A 21,626-nucleotide genomic window follows, 5' to 3' on the forward strand; every position below is an offset into this window, starting at 1 on the left:
CAACTCCTGTGTTGTCTTGGCTGTGTGCTGTGTGCTTAGGGCTGTTGTTCTGTTGGAAAGTGAACTGTCACCCTAATCTGAGGTCCTGAGCACTCTGGAGGAGGTTTTCATCAAGGATCTCTGTACTTTGCCCGGTTCATCTTTGCCTCGATCCTGACTAGTCTCCCAGTCCCTGCCTCTGAAAAACATCCCCACAGCATGATGGTGCCATCACCATAGTTCACCGTAGGGATGGTGCCAGGTTTCCTCCAGACATGACACTTGGCATTCAGGCCAAAGAGTTCAGTCTTGGATTCATCAGACCAGAGAATCTTGTTTCACACGGTCTGAGAATCTTTAGGTGCCTTTTGGCTAAATCCAAGCTAGTTGTCATGTGCCTTTTACTGACGAATGTCTTCCGTCTGGCCACTCTACTATAAAGGCCTGATTGGTGGAGTGCTACAGAGATGCTTGTCCTTCTGGAAGGTTCTCCCATCTCTACAGAGGAAATATAGAGTTCTGTCAGTGACCATTAGGTTCTTGGTCAACTCCCTGACCAAGGCCCTTCTCCCCTGATTGCTCAGTTTGGCCGGGCGGCCAGCTCTAGGAAGAGTCTTTGTAGATCCAAACTTCTTCCATTTAAGAATGATGGAGGCCACTGTTTTCTTGGGGACCTTAAATGCTGCAGACATTTTTTGGTACCCTTCCCCAGATCTGTGCCTCGACACAATGCTGTCTTGGAGCTCTACAGACCATTCCTTCGACCTCATGGCTTGGTTTTTGCTCTGCCATGCACTGTCAACTGTAGGACCTTATATAGACAGATGTGTACCTTTCCAAATCATGTCCAATCAATTTAATTTACCACAGGTGGACTCCAATCAAATTGAAGAAACATCTCAAGGATGATCAATGGAAACAGGATGCACATGAGCTCAATTTTGAGTCTCATAGCAAAGGGTCTGTAATAAGGTATTTCTGTTCTTTATTTTTCATAAATTTGCAAACATTTTAAAAACCTATTTTCGCTTTGTCATTATGGGATATTGTGTGTAAATTGCAGAGTTTTTATTTTATTTAATCCATTTTAAAATAAGTATTGTAACAAAATGTGGAAAAGGTCAATGGGTCTGAATACTTTCCAAAGGCACTTTATATGGATATCACAACACATCATGCCAGAGTAAGCCTACTTGCATGCCAGAGTAAGCCTAGTAAGCCTATTTCTGAGTTTCTAAAATCCCCTATGGGAAAAAAATTATGTTGGAAAAACAGTTGGAACCATTTTCCTGTTTGACCGCTAGGTTTTATGGCTATTATGACACCTCTTCTGTGACTTGTTAAGCAAATCTTTACTCCTGAACTTATTGTCAGAACAAGGGGGTTGAATACTTATTTCAGCTTTTCAGTTTTAATTCATTTGTAAATAGTTCGAAAAACAGCGTGTGTAGGCCAGTGACAACAAATCTCAGTTTAATCCATTTTAAATTCAGGCTGTAACACAACAAAATGTGGGAGAAGGGTGACGTGTCTAAGCTGGGTTATCACTAGACCAGGGGCTCTGCATGACTTGCATTAATTAATATTAAGTATATGTTTTGGAACTAGCTGGGCGGACCTACCTGGCCGGTCAGTTAGTAGGTCAGGCCGGCAAGATAGATCCAGCCAGTTGGCCAGCTAGTTCCAGCCAGCCGGCCAGATAAGCCCAGCCAGGTAGGTCCGGCTGGCCAGCCAGCGAGCTAGGTAGATTAGATAGGTTGGTCGGGCCAAGTAGGTCCGACCAGCCAGGTTGGTAGGGCCGGCCAGGTAGGTAGGTTATAAGCCTATGCCCACCCATGGCTGCACCTACCCAGCCACGTGAAATCCATAGATTAGGTCCTAATGAATTAATTTCAATTGACTGATTTCCTTATATGAACTGTAACTCAGTAAAATCTTTGCAATTGTTGCATTTATATTTTTGTTCACTATATAAGAATATACACTATAACAATTATCCGGCCATGTAAAGTCCTAATTCAGCCTACACGGATATTGCACATTACATTAAAAAAGAAATGCTTGAGAGTAGCACAAATCACCAGATGGTGTCGCAAAGTATTGGAAAAGTAGTATGGGTTGCACCTCCATCACTCGGTCACGTCATTGCCATTTGTTATCAACACATTGATGCCCAAAAGTAGAAAGGGAGCTGATAACTGTTTCGCCCAGTGATGTAGTCGAGTCACTAAACCTCGAGTCCGAAATTGAGTTCCAAGTCCCCCTGTGTCAGAGTACAAGAGTCAACAATTATCAAGTCACATGTCCCTATGGCTGAAGTCCCCGTGCTCAAGTCCTGGTCCAAGTACTGAAGTCTGAGTCATTGGGTCCACATTAACTCAAAATACAGATATAGGGTAGTGGCAAGAGGGATTTAGTTTATAAATTGTTTATCCATTTTCCTTTCTTTCTGTGCCACGAAATGTTTGCATAATATAGGATACTGGCAATGTTACCAGAGCCACATTCAGTTGCAAAACGTTGTTGAATGTTGCAGATAGAAATTCATGAATAGAGCCAACTTTATTCCTTATTCAACATGTCTATGTTCCACATAGAATATTTCAATCTGAACGTTCCAAAACATTGCGTCCTGCTGAATGCACCCCAGGTTGTTAGCTGTAGCTAGCTAATGAGGTAACATGACTGAACAAGGTGGTTAACGGTGCAGTCGGCAAGTAGCCTGGTTATGCTTTGTGAATGTAAAATGCGACCCACCAATGCACGATAGAAAGAAAAAAAGTAGCGCCGGTATTATGGGTCATATCTTTTGAATGGTTATGGATAAAATCACACCGTTTCCTCAGAGGAAAAGAGGGAGACTTGGCTAGTTCATTGGTTACAGAACCTGGCTATGACAAGCAGTGGGGAAAGTGCAAGGGTTGATAGAGACTACACATTTTTAAATGTTTCTACACTCAAGGGACAGAAACATAGCTAGACTGTTGTTTTACTCTTAAACTTAATGCTGCTATTGTTTTTAATTTCGTAAAACAGCTTGTGTTTCTTAACCAGGCTGCTGGTGACTGGTTAGCTACAGGTGAAGCAAGAGAGTTGCCTAAGTGATGTGTATAATAGGAGGCGGAGCCTGTCTTCACACGCTCATCGATTGCTCCCCAGCAGCTCACAAGCTGATATAGGCTAGGCTGTGTGTGCCGCGTCCTTCCCACTGCTGAACGGAACTGTGTTGCGCATCTGTGCTGCAAATAATAATTGTGCTTATCACTGGAAAGCTCTCAATCTCTCCAAAAACTATTGTCCTGTCCACTCAGTAGTCAGATTTTAGTCACAGATAATTTAGTCTCCTCCTGTTTTAGTCAAATGAAAGGTTTTTCTGGGTTTATTTAGTCAGTTATAGTCTCCTCAATTACTGCTGAAAAATAGGTGTTTGACAAATATACTGCTAAAAAAATAAAGGGAACACTTAAATAACACATCCTAGATCTGAATGAAAGAAATAATCTTATTAAATACTTTTTTCTTTTCATAGTTGAATGTGCTGACAACAAAATCACACAAAAATAATCAATGGAAATCCAATTTATCAACCCATGGAGGTCTGGATTTGGAGTCACACTCAAAATTAAAGTGGAAAACCACACTACAGGCTGATCCAACTTTGATGTAATGTCCTTAAAACGAGTCAAAATGAGGCTCAGTAGTGTGTGTGGCCTTCACGTGCCTGTATGACCTCCCTACAACGCCTGGGCATGCTCCTGAGGAGGTGGCGGATGGTCTCCTGAGGGATCTCCTCCCAGACCTGGACTAAAGCATCCGCCAACTCCGGGACAGTCTGTGGTGCAACGTGGCGTTGGTGGATGGAGCGAGACATGATGTCCCAGATGTGCTCAATTGGATTCAGGTCTGGGGAACGGGCGGGCCAGTCCATAGCATCAATGCCTTCCTCTTGCGGGAACTGCTGACACACTCCAGCCACATGAGGTCTAGCATTGTCTTGCATTAGGAGGAACCCAGGGCCAACCGAACCAGCATATGGTCTCACAAGGGGTCTGAGGATCTCATCTCGGTACCTAATGGCAGTCAGGCTACCTCTGGCGAGCACATGGAGGGCTGTGCGGCCCCCCAAAGAAATGCCACCCCACACCATGACTGACCCACCACCAAACCGGTCATGCTGAAGGATGTTGCAGGCAGCAGAACGTTCTCCACGGCGTCTCCAGACTCTGTCACGTCTGTCACGTGCTCAGTGTGAACCTGCTTTCATCTGTGAAGAGCACAGGGCGCCAGTGGCGAATTTGCCAATCTTGGTGTTCTCTGGCAAATGCCAAACGTCCTGCACAGTGTTGGGCTGTAAGCACAACCCCCACCTGTGGATGTCGGGCCCTCATACCACCCTCATGGAGTCTGTTTCTGACCGTTTGAGCAGACACATGCACATTTGTGGCCTGCTGGAGGTCATTTTGCAGGGCTCTGGCAGTGCTCCTCCTGCTCCTCCTTGCACAAAGGCGGAGGTAGCGGTCCTGCTGCTGGGTTGTTGCCCTCCTACGACCTCCTCCACATCTCCTGATGTACTGGCCTGTCTCCTGGTAGCGCCTCCATGCTCTGGACACTACGCTGACAGACACAGCAAACCTTCTTGCCACAGCTCGCATTGATGTGCCATCCTGGATGAGCTGCACCACCTGAGCCACTTGTGTGGGTTGTAGACTCCGTCTCATGCTACCACTAGAGTGAAAGCACCACCAGCATTCAAAAGTGACCAAAACATCAGCCAGGAAGCATAGGAACTGAGAAGTGGTCTGTGGTCCCCACCTGCAGAACCACTCCTTTATTGGGGGTGTCTTGCTAATTGCCTATAATTTCCACCTGTTGTCTATTCCATTTGCACAACAGCATGTGAAATGTATTGTCAATCAGTGTTGCTTCCTAAGTGGACAGTTTGATTTCACAGAAGTGTGATTGACTTGGAGTTACATTGTGTTGTTTAAGTGTTCCCTTTATTTTTTTGAGCAGTGTATTTTTGTCACTATTATGTTTACAAAATGAACACTGCCCATAGACCTGGGCATAGTCATATGACACGCCATCATCCTGGGCATGGAGCTGCCACACAACACTGTAAGAAAGAAGGGAAAAAAACATTTGTTACAAACAAAAGGTACATAACACATTTATGGATTAACACTGGACATTTTACACATGCAGCACAGCTGGAAAACTGCAGCTCGCAGTTACCGCTTATTTTGCTCTGGGATAGACACAAGAGGTGGGGGAGAGGTAGAGGGTAGGAGAAAGGAGAGAGACAGGTTGAAGGTGGAGTGGGAGCAAAGTAGCGAGTAGGGTGTGGGAGAGGAGAAAGAGGGGACGAACTGTAAGGGAGCAGTAGAGGGTAGGATGGGGAGAGAGTGGTTTAGACGGTGGAGTGGTGATGGGATTGGGCGTACCTACTAAATGTATCAAATCATACTACATAGCTGAAATGCAAGAGAGAGAGAGACTGACGGACAGACAGACAGACAGACAGACAGACAGACAGAAATATGGATACTGAGGGAGAGAAAGAGAGAAGAGGAAATACAGGGTTTTGAGTGAAACACATGGACCATGACTAAAGAATATCAATCAAATGTATTTATAAATCCCTTTTTACATCAGCTGATGTCACAAAGTGCTATACAGAAACCCAGCCTAAAACCCCAAACAGCAAGCAATGCATATGTAGAAGCACGGTGGCTAGGAAAAACTCCCTGGAAAGGCAGGAACCCAGGAAGAAACCTAGAGAGGAACCAGGCTCTAAGGGGTGGCCAGTCCTCTTCTGGCTGTGCCGGGTGGAAATTATAACAGTACATGGCCAAGATGTTCAAATGTTCATAGAAGATCAGCAGGGTCAAATAATATTAATCACAGTCGTTGTAGAGGGTACAACAGGTCAGCACCTCAGGAGTAAATGTCAGTTGGCTTTTCATAGCCGATCATTCAGAGTTTGAGACAGCAGGTGCGGTAGAGAGAGAGAGAGAGAGGACCGGGACAAGGTAGCACGTCCGGTGAACAGGTCAGGGTTCCATAGTCGCAGGCAGAACAGTTGAAACTGGAGCAGCAGCATGACCAGGTGGACTGGGGACAGCAAGGAGTCATCAGGCCAGGTAGTCCTGAGGCATGGTCCTAGGGCTAAGATCCTCCGAGATAAGGGAAAGAGAGAGAGAGGCGCCAACCCGGACAGGAAGATCACGTCAGAGACTCAACCCACTCAAGTGACGCACCCCTCCTAGGGACGGAATGGAAGAGCAACAGTAAGCCAGTGACTCAGCCCCTGTAATAGGGTTAGAGGCAGAGAATCCCAGTGGAGAGAGGGGAACTGGCCAGGCAGAGACAGCAAGGATGGTTCGTCGCTCCAGTGCCTTTCCGTTCACCTTCACACCCCTAGGCCAGACTACACTCAATCATAGGACCTACTGAAGAGATAAGTCTTCAATAGAGGCTTAAAGGTTGAGACTGAGTCTGCGTCTCTCACATGGGTAGGCAGACCATTCCATAAAAATGGAGCTCTATAGGAGAAAGCCCTGCCTCCAGCTGTTTGCTTAGAAATTCTAGGGACAATAAGGAAGCCTGCGTCTTGTGACCGTAGCGTACGTGTAGGTATGTACGGCAGGACCAAATTGGAAAGATAGATAGGAGCAAGCCCATATCATGTTTTGTAGGTTAGCAGTAAAATCTTGATATCAGCCCTAGCCTTAACAGGAAGCTAGCACTGGAGAAATATGATTACATTTTTGGGTTCTAGTCAAGATTCTAGCAGCCGTGTTTAGCACTAACTGAAGTTTATTTTGGGCTTTATCCGGGTAGTCAGACTGTAGAGCATTGCAGTAGTCTAATCTAGAAGTGACAAAAGCGTGGTATTATTTTTTCTGCATAATTTTTAGACATAAAGTTACTCATTTTTGCAATGTTACGTAGATGGAAAAAAGCTGTCCTTGAAACAGTCTTGACATGTTCGTCAAAAGAGAGATCAGGGTCCAGAGTAACGCCATGTTCCTTTACAGTTTTATTTGAGATGACTGTACAACCATCAAGATTAATTGTCAGATCCAGATCCAACCGGTGGTTGTCTTGCAAATAGGTTAGGCCTTAAGTGTCCTTTGGGGCACTCTTTTTAGAACATTGGGGCAGCAGCGTAGCCTAGTGGTTAGAGCGTTGGACTAGTAACCAAAAGGTTGCAAGATCGAATCCCTGAGCTGACAAGGTACAGAATCTGTCGTTCTGCCCCTGAACAAGGCAGTTAACCCACTGTTCCTAGGCTGTCATTGAAAATAAGATTTTTTTCTTAACTGACTTGCCTAGGTAAAACGGAAGAAAAAAAACGATGACATACTGTATGTTCAACAATATTAACGCTGGAGGGAATAGCTGTCATTTTACAGGCTCCTGACTAAGTGTGGTATTTTGTGTTTTTTCACATTGATTTTAACTCTTTTTGTACATAATGTTTTCTACCATTGTTGCCTATGACCAAAAATATCTTCTGGATATCAGAACAGCAAGTACTCACCTCAATCTGGACAACGATTATTTCTTCAATGAGTCGGATGCAAAGAACATACTGCTCTTCCCGGACCAGGCCCAAATCCCCATCATTAGTAAGAAGAGGCCGGCGAGCGGGATACCTGATGAGTGGATAATCTGCCTTTCTCTAATATTAGGGAAGTCTCAAGGTTTTGCTCGCTTGAGCTAGAGTACCTCATTAAAGGCAGTAGACAACACTATTTCCCAAGAGAGTTTTCATCTATATTTTTTGTAACTGTCTATTTACCAACACAAACCAATGCTGGCACTAAGACTGCACACAATGAGCTGTATATGGCCATAAGCAAATAATAAAAGGGATTTTAATGTAGGAAAACTGAAATCTGTTTGACCTCATTTCTACCAGTGTGCAACTAGAGGGAAAAAAACTCTAAATCCACTTTACACAGAGACGCATTTGTAGAATAGTAGTGAAGACATCAAAACTATGAAATAACACATATGGAATCATGTAGTAACCCAAAAAGTGGTAAGCAAATCAAAATATTTTATATTTAAGATTCTTCAAAGTAGCCACGCTTTGCCTTTAACAGCTTTGCACACTCTTCGCATTCTCTCAACCAGCTTCATGAGGTAGTCACCTGGAATGCTTTTCCAACAGTCTTGAAGGTTTTCCCACATATACTGAGCACTTTTCTTTCACTCTACAGTCCAACTCATCCAAAACCATCTCAATTGGGTTGAGGTCGGGGGATTGTGGACGCCGGGTCATCTGATGCAGCACTCCATCACTCTCCCTCTTGGTCAAATAGCCCTTACACAGCCTGGAGGTGTGTTTTCGGTCATTGTCCCTCACCTTCCTTTTATAGGTTAAATGACAAACTGACCGTTTGCTTCTACACTTTTGTTCTTGTTTTGTTCACTTCTGTAAATTGTTTTAGTTCAACATGCTTTTTACAGGTTTACATGCTACTTATCTTGGAGTGGTGCAGCCGTGTGTGTATGTTTGAGAAGTAGGAAGCGTTTATAATGTGAGACTATAAAATAAAACAAATATCTCTAGTCGCCTTGTCTGTGTTTCCTTAGCCCTGGAAAACTAAGCTTCTCACAAGTCAACACGGGCTGGGCCCGTGACACAAGTGTTTGAGGTAACAGGGCCTGCCCTAGCCTTTTGGGAGCCCTAAGCAAGATTTGGTTGGCTAATTGAGTGACTGACATAAGATAAAACGCTGATGCACAACTATATTTCAAAATTGCACCTTGTGTATTCATTTTACTAATCTAACTCAACAGTAAATTGAGACCCTGACGGAGTTCCGCCAAAAAATGCACTTTTTATCTGGCGATGAGGTAACAACCCCCACACCTTGCTCACAGAGCAACACCATCTGTCCTCATGTCATTGCTCCACCTGATTCACACAGGCCATTGTCTACATTAAAGCTCTTTATAAGACACTGGGAGCAGTCAAGGATCCAGCAGGATACCAGCTGACGTGAGTTTATAGAAGAAGCATGTCAATGAAGGAGGCTTTGGTCTCAGCATGTTCATGGCTTTACACTGTGTCATGGTCAGACAGCATTTAGAAAGACAAAGACATGAACAAGCACTGATTTATCAATACACAAACAAGCAAAGTTAACATCTACTCTCCAACTCCTAGTTTATGAATGCCACAGTCATTCAGACAGCTACTGTCAAACATTTCCCAGTTCTAATACAAAAATAAATGTTAAATTCATAATTCCAAACAGCTGATTTCTGGGTGCATAGACTATTGTAAGTATCTAAAGCCAGCTAAATCTGAATCAACCGTCTGAGTTTGTGTTTGATCTGAGGGTGGATACTGGGTAAGAAGGGATTGTCTTTGGGTTGAACTTGACTGTCTCTGGGTGTTGACGAGAGGAGGAGAAAGTCTGGATCAATTCCAGTGGTTGCTGCCTGTCCTCCAGGCATTTTAAACAGTTGGGTCATTGCTGTGTTTCCCTTTACTCTGTCTTTTAAAAATAAAATTATCACAGTCTTCATCTCTCTGTCCCTTGTTTCATCCTCACGGCCTCCATCACTCGCTTGAAGGCTTCTCTGTCATGGCGATTTCCTTACTAACACCTTTGGCTGTAGAGAGAAATACATGAGACCGTTTTAGTTTACAAAAATAGTTTCCTCATAACCTGTGTGTGTGTGTACCTGCTTGGGAGCTCCTTTGTAGGTGTTGAATGTAGAGTAGGCCGAGGAACACAGTAAATCCGATGCAGGATGAGATCATACTAACCAACAGGAAACTATGACTGCCTTTACTGTGGATCAACTGAAGAGAGAAACACATTACAACTACAGTGTACACCAGGGTTCCCCAACTAGCGGCCCGCGGTCCAAATTTGGCCTGCATGTGGTTGTATTTGGCCCCCAAGATTTCAATTATTATTGAACATAAAAGACTAAAACCAACAGGAAATCAGCTCTGAGTGATTTTAATTTTGGAAACCTGTTCCTAAGTATTCCCACACCTAATAGAGAAACAAGTGATTGTATTCAAAATGTAAGAAACGTTTGCAATTATTGTTTTAGTAAAATATTATATCTGTTTGGGCTTCTTGCGGTCAATTTTCAATCTACAAATTATTTGTCATTATGTTCTGGCCCCCCGACCATCCGCTCAATAAAGAATCATCCCGTGACGGAATCTAGTCGATGATCCCTGGTATACACAGTCTATTCATAAAAAGCAGTCACACACACACCCTCCTGTGTTCCTTACCTGTCCTGTGAGAAGCTGCAGAACCATCTCTCCTGTACCAGCACTGGTCACCAGGACTGTATTGACACAACCTGAGGCAGGGAGAGGAGACTATCTATATAATCTCAAATACAAACATTCTTACTGTGTGTGTACCTTTATAGTTGACCATATCTTCTGTGAGGGCCACCATGCAGGGGAACACACTGCTGATGAAGAGGCCTAACACACACGTCCCCATGAAGATGGACACATGGCTGGAGTACAGGATCAACAGCAGACACTGCACCACTATCACCCCCACTTGAAATAGAGGGAAGGGCAGGAGAGAGGTACGGATATTTATTTTGGTTATCATATGTTCATGCCCTTCTCTCTAAATACAGTTGTAAGGAGGACATCAGAATATTTACCATGTGTAATCTACCTCTAAATGCTTGTTTTTGCTGTAGCATACCTGGACTTTGAATAACATTCTACTGCATTTATTTTTGACTTTATTTGAATTCAAACTGGGTTTGGTGCTCTTCACATTGTATGTGTGTGTGTTGTACGTGTGTGCAATAAAAACCTCTATGTAACCACCTGACTGTTTTAAAATATACACCAATCTCAAATATGTGATCATCTCTCCAATAATGTCTTTCTCAGACGCATCATATAAAGCCGTTTCACTTCTCACTTCAACACTCACACACTACTAGTTTACAAAAACAGAAGTGTGTCTGTACCAGGCTGACATTGATTAGTCGTTGTTGTGTGTATCTGTATGACAGATATATAGATGCCAGTCTGCCCGCGGTGACAGATGCCCAGAACACACTGGTCAGATAGCCAGCCATCTTGTGTGGCAGAGAGAGGGGAGGAGACTGCGTAGGTGTAAATGAATCCTGTGTAGAAACCCTGGGTTAAACAAACATGAATTAGTAGGTTGACAGTGAGCAGTCGTGTGTGTGTGTGGCAAAGTTCAGTCTCACAATGATGCCGTCGGTGATGAAGAGCACGGCTCCACCCAGAATGTAGAGGAAGTAAGAGGCGGGGCAATCCTTCATATCATCATAGTTACAGCAGCCAAGCAAACCCCCGTGACCTGGATTTATAGTACAGAATGACATGTTTAGTTCAGGGTTCTTCAACCCCAGGCCTGGACAGCTACAGAGTGTTCAGGCTTTTATTCCAGCCCAGCACTAGCCATGTTTTAGTTGGTGAGACATTTGGAGTTGGGGCTGTAGTGTCTATGGGGTTCTACCCTGGCAGCTGTTGTGGATATTTAAGGGGGGGTCTTACATTGGGTTGGGTGAATGTGTGAGGTGTCTTACCCTGTGGTGGTGTGAGGGGAGTATTGTTAGACTTACCCCTGGGTTGGGTGAAGGGAGTATTGTTAGACTTACCCCTGGGTTGGGTGAGGGAGTATTGTTAGACTTACCCCTGGGTTGGGTGAGGGGAGTATTGTTAGACTTACCCCTGGGTTGGGTGAAGGGAGTATTGTTAGACTTACCCCTGGGTTGGGTGAGGAGAGTATTGTTAGACTTACCCCTGGGTTGGGTGAGGGGAGTATTGTTAGACTTACCCCTGGGTTGGGTGAGGGGAGTATTGTTAGACTTACACCTGGGTTGGGTGAAGGGAGTATTGTTAGACTTACCCCTGGGTTGGGTGAGGGAGTATTGTTAGACTTACCCCTGGGTTGGGTGAGGGGAGTATTGTTAGACTTACCCCTGGGTTGGGTGAAGGGAGTATTGTTAGACTTACCCCTGGGTTGGGTGAGGAGAGTATTGTTAGACTTACCCCTGGGTTGGGTGAGGGGAGTATTGTTAGACTTACCCCTGGGTTGGGTGAGGAGAGTATTGTTAGACTTACCCCTGGGTTGGGTGAAGGGAGTATTGTTAGACTTACCCCTGGGTTGGGTGAGGGGAGTAATGTTAGACTTACCCCTGGGTTGGGTGAGAGGTGTCTTACCCTGGATGTTGTGGTCCTGTTGGTTCTTCTCCTTGTCCAGCAGACGAGGGCTTTGGTTGGAGCAGGGAAACAGCCGCTCACGGTACATCAACAAATACACTGCTACAGGTACAGACAGCTAGAGAAAGAACATACACAATTGAAAATATTAAATAAAAAAAGCTCTGTGACTCGCTGGTTATTGTCTATTTAAAAGAGCCATCTATCGCAGTGATCTATAGGAAGCTTTCCCCGCGGAACAATCTCCCTTTGCTTTGTTATTCAAATCAACCAGCCACTACTGCTAACCTGCAGCTACTGTATCAACCACAGCTACAACAACATTCTAACTGCTAACAAAGTGCTTATACACTTACATTAATAAAAAGACATGATCCAGAATGCGTAGGAGATGTTGGTGGTGATGATGATGCCCTGTGTGTGGAGATGGTAGTGGTGGGATACATTGTGCAGTGGGGTTGTCCCTTTGCCTGTCAGGGAGCTGCGAAGGTGATGGAGGTCAGTGGAGGAGTTGGCTGTCATGTTCCCCCCCCCCAGAACACAACTCCCTTCAGACAGGAAAGGGTCTGCTACCAGGGGACTCACCAACACACCCAGCCCTATGAAGAATTGTAGGACCTGAGGAGGAGATAGGAGGGGAAAATCATTATGGTGCAATTTGTGATTAAAATACCCCCTCCCCCTCTCACTTTCTCCTCCCCTCCATCCCCCCTCCCCCTCTCTGACCTGTAGGAACACTGCTGAATCTTTCTGGTAGAGTTTCACCAGCTGCTGGTTGGCAATGGTGTCAATCACCCCCATCGCCATGCCAGATATTGCCATGGCAACGGCAAGCATCAGCACATGGTGGCATAGTGGGATTATGGCAAAAACCACAGAGATGACAAGACTAGAGATGAAGAGAGCAGAGAGGGCGCAGCGGAGCCTGGAAAGAGGAGGTCGAGAAGGGGAGAGAGATATTAGAGCACTCTTTTGGGTAACAGGGTAACAGTGGCTTTGGGAAAGAGAAATTAAAACAGTTAATAATTTATAGCTCCCTCTGTTTAAGTTTGTCATGACTGTCCTGTGAGGATCAGACTGGGCCAGATCAGCTTGGCAATGGCTGACAGTAACCAGACCTTCTCTTACCCACAGGAGAAGGGAGGAGGGAACTGGTGTGGGGGTTTTGACACCTCACGCCCTGTCGTAAGTTTAAGTAGAAGAGGATTCTCTTTTCCCCTCCAGTTTTGGTGAAAGGAATGTCCTTTGTTAATAGACTGTTTCCCGCCGAAACTCTAACACGTTCAAAAAAGTGAATGGTCAGTGGGGAACTATAGAAAACTAATGTCATGCTGTTTTTATTTTGTGATGTCATTAAAAATTATATGGACGAAATACTGTAACTTGGAAAGTATATCCCCTTTATCTGTCAAGTTTCCATCCAATACATTGTGCATATAAAATGAAAAATGATTAAAGTATTTTTGTTAAGATAGATTCTCTTATACCTCCTAAAATCACATTCCGATCTCCTATAAACTGTGCATAAGTAAGTAGCCACGCCCCGGTAAGGTCAGATACCCTGTCAGACTGACAGAACCGCTCCCTTCGGCCAGAGGGCATAAAACGATTGCCAACAGAAATAAACATTAGACCAGGAAACGTGAGCTACACGGTTCAAATGGTTAGAACTTTGAACCTCAACACAAGGTGAAGAAATACCTCACCTCTGAGACCAGAACATTGCCAGGTTGCAGCTGTGCGTATAAAGTGGTCTGAATCCTGAACAATCAACACGAGGTGTAGGCGAGCATCTCAACTCCCAGACAATCACTGGTACAGCTGATTAGCTGTCCTAAGTCAGATATCGAGGAAAGCAAATCGAAGAGGACCATTCTACAACGCTTCAAACCCTCCCATCCTACTACGAGTCTCAAATCCCTGTATTCTCCGACTATCATCACCAATGGGAACCGTTGACATGGCTGGCTGTCTTCCAGAGTGAACAACAGTAGAAGAGACGGGTCCGGACCCTTTTGGACAAACAGAGCCGTACAAGCGTTCCGCTGAAAGGCCAACCCACATCCTTCCTAAGAAGGCCTGGTTCCGACAGAGATAAACGGCAAAGAAATACATTCATGATTTCTTTTTCCAAATGGCCACCGGTTTGTGTGCAAAGTATATGATTAAAATGTGAGAATCGTTCTAAAATGTATCCACGATAAGTGTCCCTTTTTATCTCTCCCTCTCTTCCCCCCTCTCTGAAACAAGCTGTCATATTGTCAGTCCGCTAGGGACCTTCTCATGTATTAAGTGTGTATGTTATCCTGTTTTCTAATTTTAGTTAGCTAGTAAATAAATAATTAAACCAATTGGTGTAGTACTAAATCATGAGTAAGGCTGGGGTTTTTGCAGATGCATGAGGTTACGACTGTTCAGAACGATGATATAATAAGAGGTTATGATTAATATGTTGACTGTTTTATAGCTGTTATAGGTAAAGACCTTATAGAGTTTAATTCGGGAGATGGTAACTCTTTAAACAACCTCTTCCATGGTGCCCCAAATTCCTAATGAGTTAATTGTTACATCATTAATTAAAAAAAAATTATAATAATAATAAAAAATAAAAATAAAAAAAAGAATTGGGTAACAATTAAACATAGTTAGTGGATTAAATAAATAAACAGTCATCAGATTAATGAAAGTAAAGTTCCGACAAGGTAATTGAGCCCCCTTGCTGGCCCTCTCTCTCTCCACTTCTAGTCACATCTGGTCTCCCATCCAGGAAGTGACTGTGCCCAGGCCTGCTTAGCTCTCCCTCTCTGGCCTTAACCCAGGGCTAGAGGTAGGGTAGCTGAGTGGCTGTTTCTCCAGCTCTACTAGCGTGGGCAGTACTGTAGCAGGAATATCACCTTTACCCAATCCCCACTGATAAATGCTCGTATTTACCCTGTTTGTCAGAGTTTCAGACCCCCTGAGGCACCTAGTGTACAGCAAGCCCCGCCTTATCTCCACCTCTGCCCTGCCAACTTTCCACTCTCTCGCTCTGTGAGCTGGTTTGAGAACTAACATTCCATTAGACTGGGTCCCTAATAAACACAGCAAGTTGCAGTTAACACCAGAATATGTACATCTCTCTTTTTCCTCTCTCCCTCCCCAACACCAGAATATGTTACATCTCTTTTTCTCTCTCTCACTACCTCTCAATCGCTCTCTTCCCATCGCTCACTCTCTCTCCCTTCCTGTTTCTCTCTACTCCCCTTCTCCCTCACTCCCTCGGTTTTTATGTTTTCTCTTCAGTGCTCAGCTCTGATACAGGTGTATGTGTAATTAAACACCAGTCATGTGGCAGTGGCACTAACTCAGAAAACGTATTAGAGCAGAACGATTGGACTGGAGATCTGTGAATGTCACACAAGGATAGACAGACAGATTTGGTTCAAACAAACTTCATTGGTATGGGAACAATATTGGCAGTTCTTAGAGGGCAGTCATTTGTTATGTTCTGGGGTGGTGACAGAAGCAAAATACTCAGCTTCCCAATTCATGAGCAAATTCACACTCAGCCTCCACAAGGCATTGTTAGCATCTTGGCAACCCCTCCCATATCCTGAACACTAAATACACCCCGATGCCATCCAGTCAGCAATTTCCCTAATGCAAGAACCAACAGAGCACTCAATTTGTGCCAAGGACTATCACACTTTTAAACAAAAGCAAAGCACTTTAAGCCTTGGCTGGTCTATCAAGTCTGTGGTATAATTGTAAATTCTTGACTTGGGCAATTCCAAGCCAGCAGAATTTTTGGGGGCATCTCAGATTGCTCTGGTAATTCTCATATAGGAACGTCATTGGTAGGAAAGAGTTTAAAGAACTTCCACTGCATTTCAGCCCTGCCACAAAAGGACCAGCTGACATCATGTCAGTGATTCTCTCATTAACACAGGTGTGCGTGTTGACGAGGACAAGGCTGGAGATCACTCTGTCATGCAGATTGAGTTCAAATAACAGACTGGGAGCCTCAAAAGGAGGGTGGTGCTTGGAGTCATTGTTCTTCCTTTGTCAACCATGGTTACCTGCAAGGAAACACGTGCCGTCATCATTGCTTTGCACAAAAAGGGCTTCACAGGCAAGGATATTACTGCCAGTAAGATTGCACCTGAATCAACCATTTATCGGATCATCAAGAACTTCAAGGAGAGCGGTTCAATTGTTGTGAAGAAGGCTTCAGGGCGCCCAAGAAAGTCCAGCAAGCGCCAGGACAGTCTCAGAAAAGTTGATTCAGCTGCGGGATTGGGGCACCACCAGTACAGAGCTTGCTCAGGAATGGCAGCAGGCAGGTGTGAGTGCATCTGCACGCACAGTGAGGCGAAGATTTTTGGAGGATGGCTTGGTGTCAAGAAGGGCAGCAAAGAAGCCACTTCTCTCCAGGAAAAACATCAGGAACAGACTGATATTCTGCAAAAGGTACAGGGATTGGACTGCTGAGGACTAGGGTAAAGTCATTTTCTCTGATGAATCCCCTTTCCGATTGTTTGGGGCATCCGGAAAAAAGCTTGTCCAGAGAAAACAAGGTGAGCGCTACCATCAGTCCTGTGTCATGCCAACAGTAAAGCATCCTGAGACCATTCATGTGTGGGGTTGCTTCTCAGCCAAGGCAGTGGACTCACTCACAATTTTGCCTAAGAACACAGCCATGGTACCAACACATCTGGTACCAACACATGGTACCAACACATCCTCCCGAGAGCAACTTCTCCCAACCATCCAGGAACAGTTTGGTGATGAACAATGCCTTTTCCAGCACCTTGCCATTAGGCAAAAGTGATAACTAAGTGGCCCGGGGAACAAAACATCGATATTTTGGGTTCATGGCCAGGAAACTCCCCAGACCTTAATCCCATTGAGAACTTGTGGTCAATCCTCAAGAGGCGGGTGGACAAACAAAAACCCACAAATTCTGAAAAACTCCGCGCATTGATTATGCAAGAATGGGCTGCCATCAGTCAGGATGTGGCCCAGAAGTTAATTGACAGCATGCCAGGGTGGATTGCAGAGGTCTTGAAAAAGAAGGGTGAACACTGCAAATATTGTCTCTTTGCATCAACTTCATGTAATTGTCAATAAAAGCCTTTGACACTTATGAAATGCTTGTAATTATACTTCAGTGTCCATATTAACATCTGACAAAAATATCTAAAGACACTGAAGCATCAAACTTGGTGAAAATTAATATTTGTGTCATTCTCAAAACTTTTGGCCACAACTGTACATGACATGTTGGTGTCATTATACTCCTTATAGTGTTCTCTCAAATATGGAGTATGCCTAGATTCTGAAAAATACTTTTTCACAGTCATTTATTCAACATGAAACAATTCAACATATTTATATGCACATTTTTCCACCTGTGGTGTGTTTCCACCAAACTGACTTGTTGCGGATAAAAATCAGTGCGTGATGGCATAGTGGACACAAAATGTACATTTTCGCTTAAGTTGTGTTTCCATCGCATTTTCAACTCTACCGATAATTGTCACAAATAAATAGCAAATGTGCCTTCTCTGGTCTTGGAAAGTGCGCTCTAGCCAACAGCTTGCAGATACAGTGCGGGTAGGCTAGTCAATATGATGATTATTGTGGATAAGAGCCAGAATATTTGTATTTGTCAAACGGCAGTCAGGCATCGACAATCATGTCACCAGAATAAGACCCTTGATATTTATTGGAAAGGAGCGTCAAGATCACCATCCTGTTTAGTTCATCATAACTTATTTCATCTGTAGCCTAATAAACTGCATGGTTTCCCGAGTCGTAGAGGGAGGACCACACACCATATTGTGACTCCAAGTCTACTTCGATATAATGGATATTATATCAATATTTGCGCATTAAAGGCGTTTTCATTATCATTTCTTGCATAATACATAATACAGAAACAAAAAAATCCCAGGACCTTGTCTAGTGTATTTTGTTTTGTCGACATTTGGAAAGTTTACAGAAAAAGTCACTGTTTCCATCAGGCCTGTCATGACATTTCTTTTTATCAGACTTGTGGTTGGTTGCACAACCTGGTCCCCGAGCATTTCGTATTATTCGGTACTTATATCTGAGACACTCCATTTCGTATGCTACGTATTCATTTGTGGCTGTCCATCACCCATTTCATATGATATGTTATGAATTACAATTAGTTTTATATGTTACGAATATGCGAAACATACAATATGTTACGAATTTGCAAAATGTATGATATATTATGAATTCTAACCAGGTGGCTAATGTTAGCTAGGCTAGGGGTTAGGAGTTAGGTTTAGGTTAGGGGAAAGGTTAGGTAAAAGGGTTGAGGTTAGCGTTAGGTGAAGGGTTAGCTAAAGGGTGAAGGTTCGGGTTAGGAAATGGGTTAGCTAACATGCTAAGTAGATGTAAAGTAGCAAGTAGTTGGAAAGTTGCTAATTAGCTAAAATGATCCGTGGTGAGATTAGAACTCGCTACCTTTGGGTTGCTAGACCTTCATGTTATACACCTACCCAAACACCCTACTTTAGCTTTTACCTTAAGTAACCATCTGTTTTATGTAACGATACCAAACGTAAGATAATGTATCATACTAAATGGAGTGTCTCGATTCATGTACAGAATAACATGAAATGCTCTGAGACCAGGTAGGTACTTTACACTCATAGAAATGTTGGATGGAAACCAAGAGTTTAGCACAACTGTCTTACCCTATATCATAAACCACAATATAAAAAGTGTTGCCAATCCCTCTGCTGCACACCAAAACTAGTGGAGGGACTGCTGTTAATTGCTGTTGCTGAAAAACAAATCCCAAGGTTATAGTTTCAAAATCACTTGAAACTAAATTTACTCCAACCCTGGCTGGTACACATTGGCCACACCAGTAGCCAGACATCTGACACTCACGTCTTCTTGAAGAGTCCTCCCAGGGCGCTCCCCAGCAAGAGGGAGAGCTGTTGGGCGAAGAAGACCCAGGTGATCTCCTGCAGAGTGGACTGGGTCTGACACCTCAGGTCCAGGATGGTCGGCCCCAGGAACGCAATACACAGCCCGAAACTAAAGAACACACTCCAGTAGGTCAGGGTGTGCTGCCAGTGGCGCTTGAACAAAGCCCAGACCAGATCATCTACTAACATCTCGTTGTTGCTGTGACGAGCACTGGAGCTGTTAAAGAGAGGGAGACCATTGAATTGAGACGAAGGTTATAAGGAGCCCTTGACGTGCGCCATCAACAAACCCCCTGAAGTTATTTAAATTCGGCTGGCGAAGTTGGGATGCCTGCACATCGTTAGTAAATTGAGTTAATAAACTGTTGTTTGTCTTCCAGTTACGTCACACTTCTAGACCTGTCAAACTCGCAGTGCCCTCCCCTGGCGACTGATGTGCGTCACTGAACTCAACTGTGCTGCTCGGTAGGAGAGAAGGGCATCTTCCACGCTAGATTTGACTGTTTAGCAATAATCCATGTTATGTGAAGTGCCATTGTTGTTATTTTCCGTGTAATGCATTTTTATGGAATAGTTTTACGCTTGCTGGGTCTGTCTTTTGACTAGTCTTCTGTGTTGCGCCTCCTGTCGGTCTTCCTCAATCGCATTATTATCACGATATTCATGATCTTACAGTTTTTCTCAATTGTTTACACACAAATACTGGTACTTGAGACACAATGACCACAACATGTAACTCATGCACCAACCCCCTGAACCAATTCTGTTAAACTACAAGCACAATTCCTGCTTTACACTGAAATTGCAGTTCTAAAACACACTTTTTTCAAAACACTACACACAATTCTTTGCATTTGGCACAATTTTCATGCAGAAAATCTCTTGTTTTCACAATGAACACACTGCCATTCAAATATGCACACTGACTCATCACATGGGCAAACACTCGTCACACAGTTTTACAATTAGCAATCAGAGCTTTAGCATAAAAGGGCAACAGGTGAGCTCTTCTGTTTTGGAGCAATGGATGCCAACATTGGAAACAGAGGCAGAGCCAGAGGAGTGAGAGTAAGAGTAAGAGGAGGAGGACGGGGAGGACAAGGACAAGGACGAGGACGAGGACGAGGAAGGCCAAGGACTGTAATCTCTGATGAGATCCGAGCCACTTTGGTTGATCATGTGGTCAACCATGGTCTAACAATGAGGGAGGCTGGGCAAAGAGTACAGCTAAATTTGAGCCGGTACACTATAGCATCCATCATCCGGACATTCCGAAATGAGAATAGGTAAGACATCTACTCTCACTAGAAAATTGCAGTACTGCATATCAATACAGTACTCAATGAGTACAGTAGTACAGTATTGCCTGTGGACTGCTCTGTAGGACTGTAAAAATAAAGTATGTTTCAAGTATTTGGGAAATGTATTCCTACTTTGTATTTACAGTATTTTACTATTTGTTTGGCAGAACTGAAAGATTACCAACACAAGGTGGTCGGGAACGTGTTCTGTCTCCTGAACAGGAAACTGAAATCATGAACATGGTCCTAGAAAATAACGCCATAACATTACGGCAAATACAAAGAAAAATAATAGAAAACAATGAGATATTTCAAAATATTGATAGGGTAAGCTTATCAACACTGGACCGTGTCTTGCGCAGAAATAATCTCAGGATGAAGCAGGTCTACAGGGTGCCATTTGAATGCAATTCAGAGAGTCAAAGAATTGCGATATAACTATGTGCAAGTGAGTCTTATACAATCCCACAACTGATGCATACTCTCAACACTGTATAAATTATACATATTTTAGTATTGTAATCATAATGATTGTGCTTCACAATAGTGACCACTCCATGTCTATTTCTGATATTGTCATGTGTGTTTCAGAGAGTCCTTGAGCTAGAGGTGGCTGCAGTGGAGCACCAGTTCATCTTCATTGATGAGGTTGGATTCAACCTCACAAAAAGACGAAAGAGGGGAAGGAATATCATCGGCCAGCGTGCCATTGTTCAAGTCCCTGGCCAGTGAGGAGGGAACATCACAATGTGTGCAGCGATTACCCACCACGGCGTCATCCATCACCATGCTACCCTTGGCCCCTACAACACCGCCCATCTGATCACATTCCTGGACACCCTACACAACACACTCATTCCACCAGATCAGGTAGATGGCCCAGAGCAGCTCAGGTACGTTATCATTTGGGACAACGTAAGTTTCCACAGGGCTGCTCTGGTTCGTAACTGGTTCACTGCCCACCCACACTTTTTAGTTGTTTATCTCCCTCCATATTCTCCATTCCTCAATCCTATTGAGGAATTTTTTTCTGCCTGGAGATGGAAAGTGTATGACCGAAATCCACAAACGCGTATACCTCTTCTCCAAGCTATGGAAGACGCATGTGAAGATATAGCAGCTGATGCTTTTCATGGCTGGAATCGCCATGCTAGGCGATATTTCCCCCGCTGCTTGGCCAGG

The 21,626-nt window shown here is 44.0% G+C and overlaps 1 pseudogene; it reads right to left on the reverse strand.

The window, feature by feature from the left end:
* Positions 1-8,986: 8,986 nt before the first annotated feature.
* On the reverse strand, positions 8,987-19,637 carry LOC115150648 (major facilitator superfamily domain-containing protein 4A-like; annotated as a pseudogene).
* Between the last annotated feature and the right edge of the window lie 1,989 nt (positions 19,638-21,626).

Source organism: Salmo trutta, chromosome 16 (genome assembly GCF_901001165.1).
Source record: "Salmo trutta chromosome 16, fSalTru1.1, whole genome shotgun sequence".
Taxonomy (NCBI): domain Eukaryota; kingdom Metazoa; phylum Chordata; class Actinopteri; order Salmoniformes; family Salmonidae; genus Salmo; species Salmo trutta.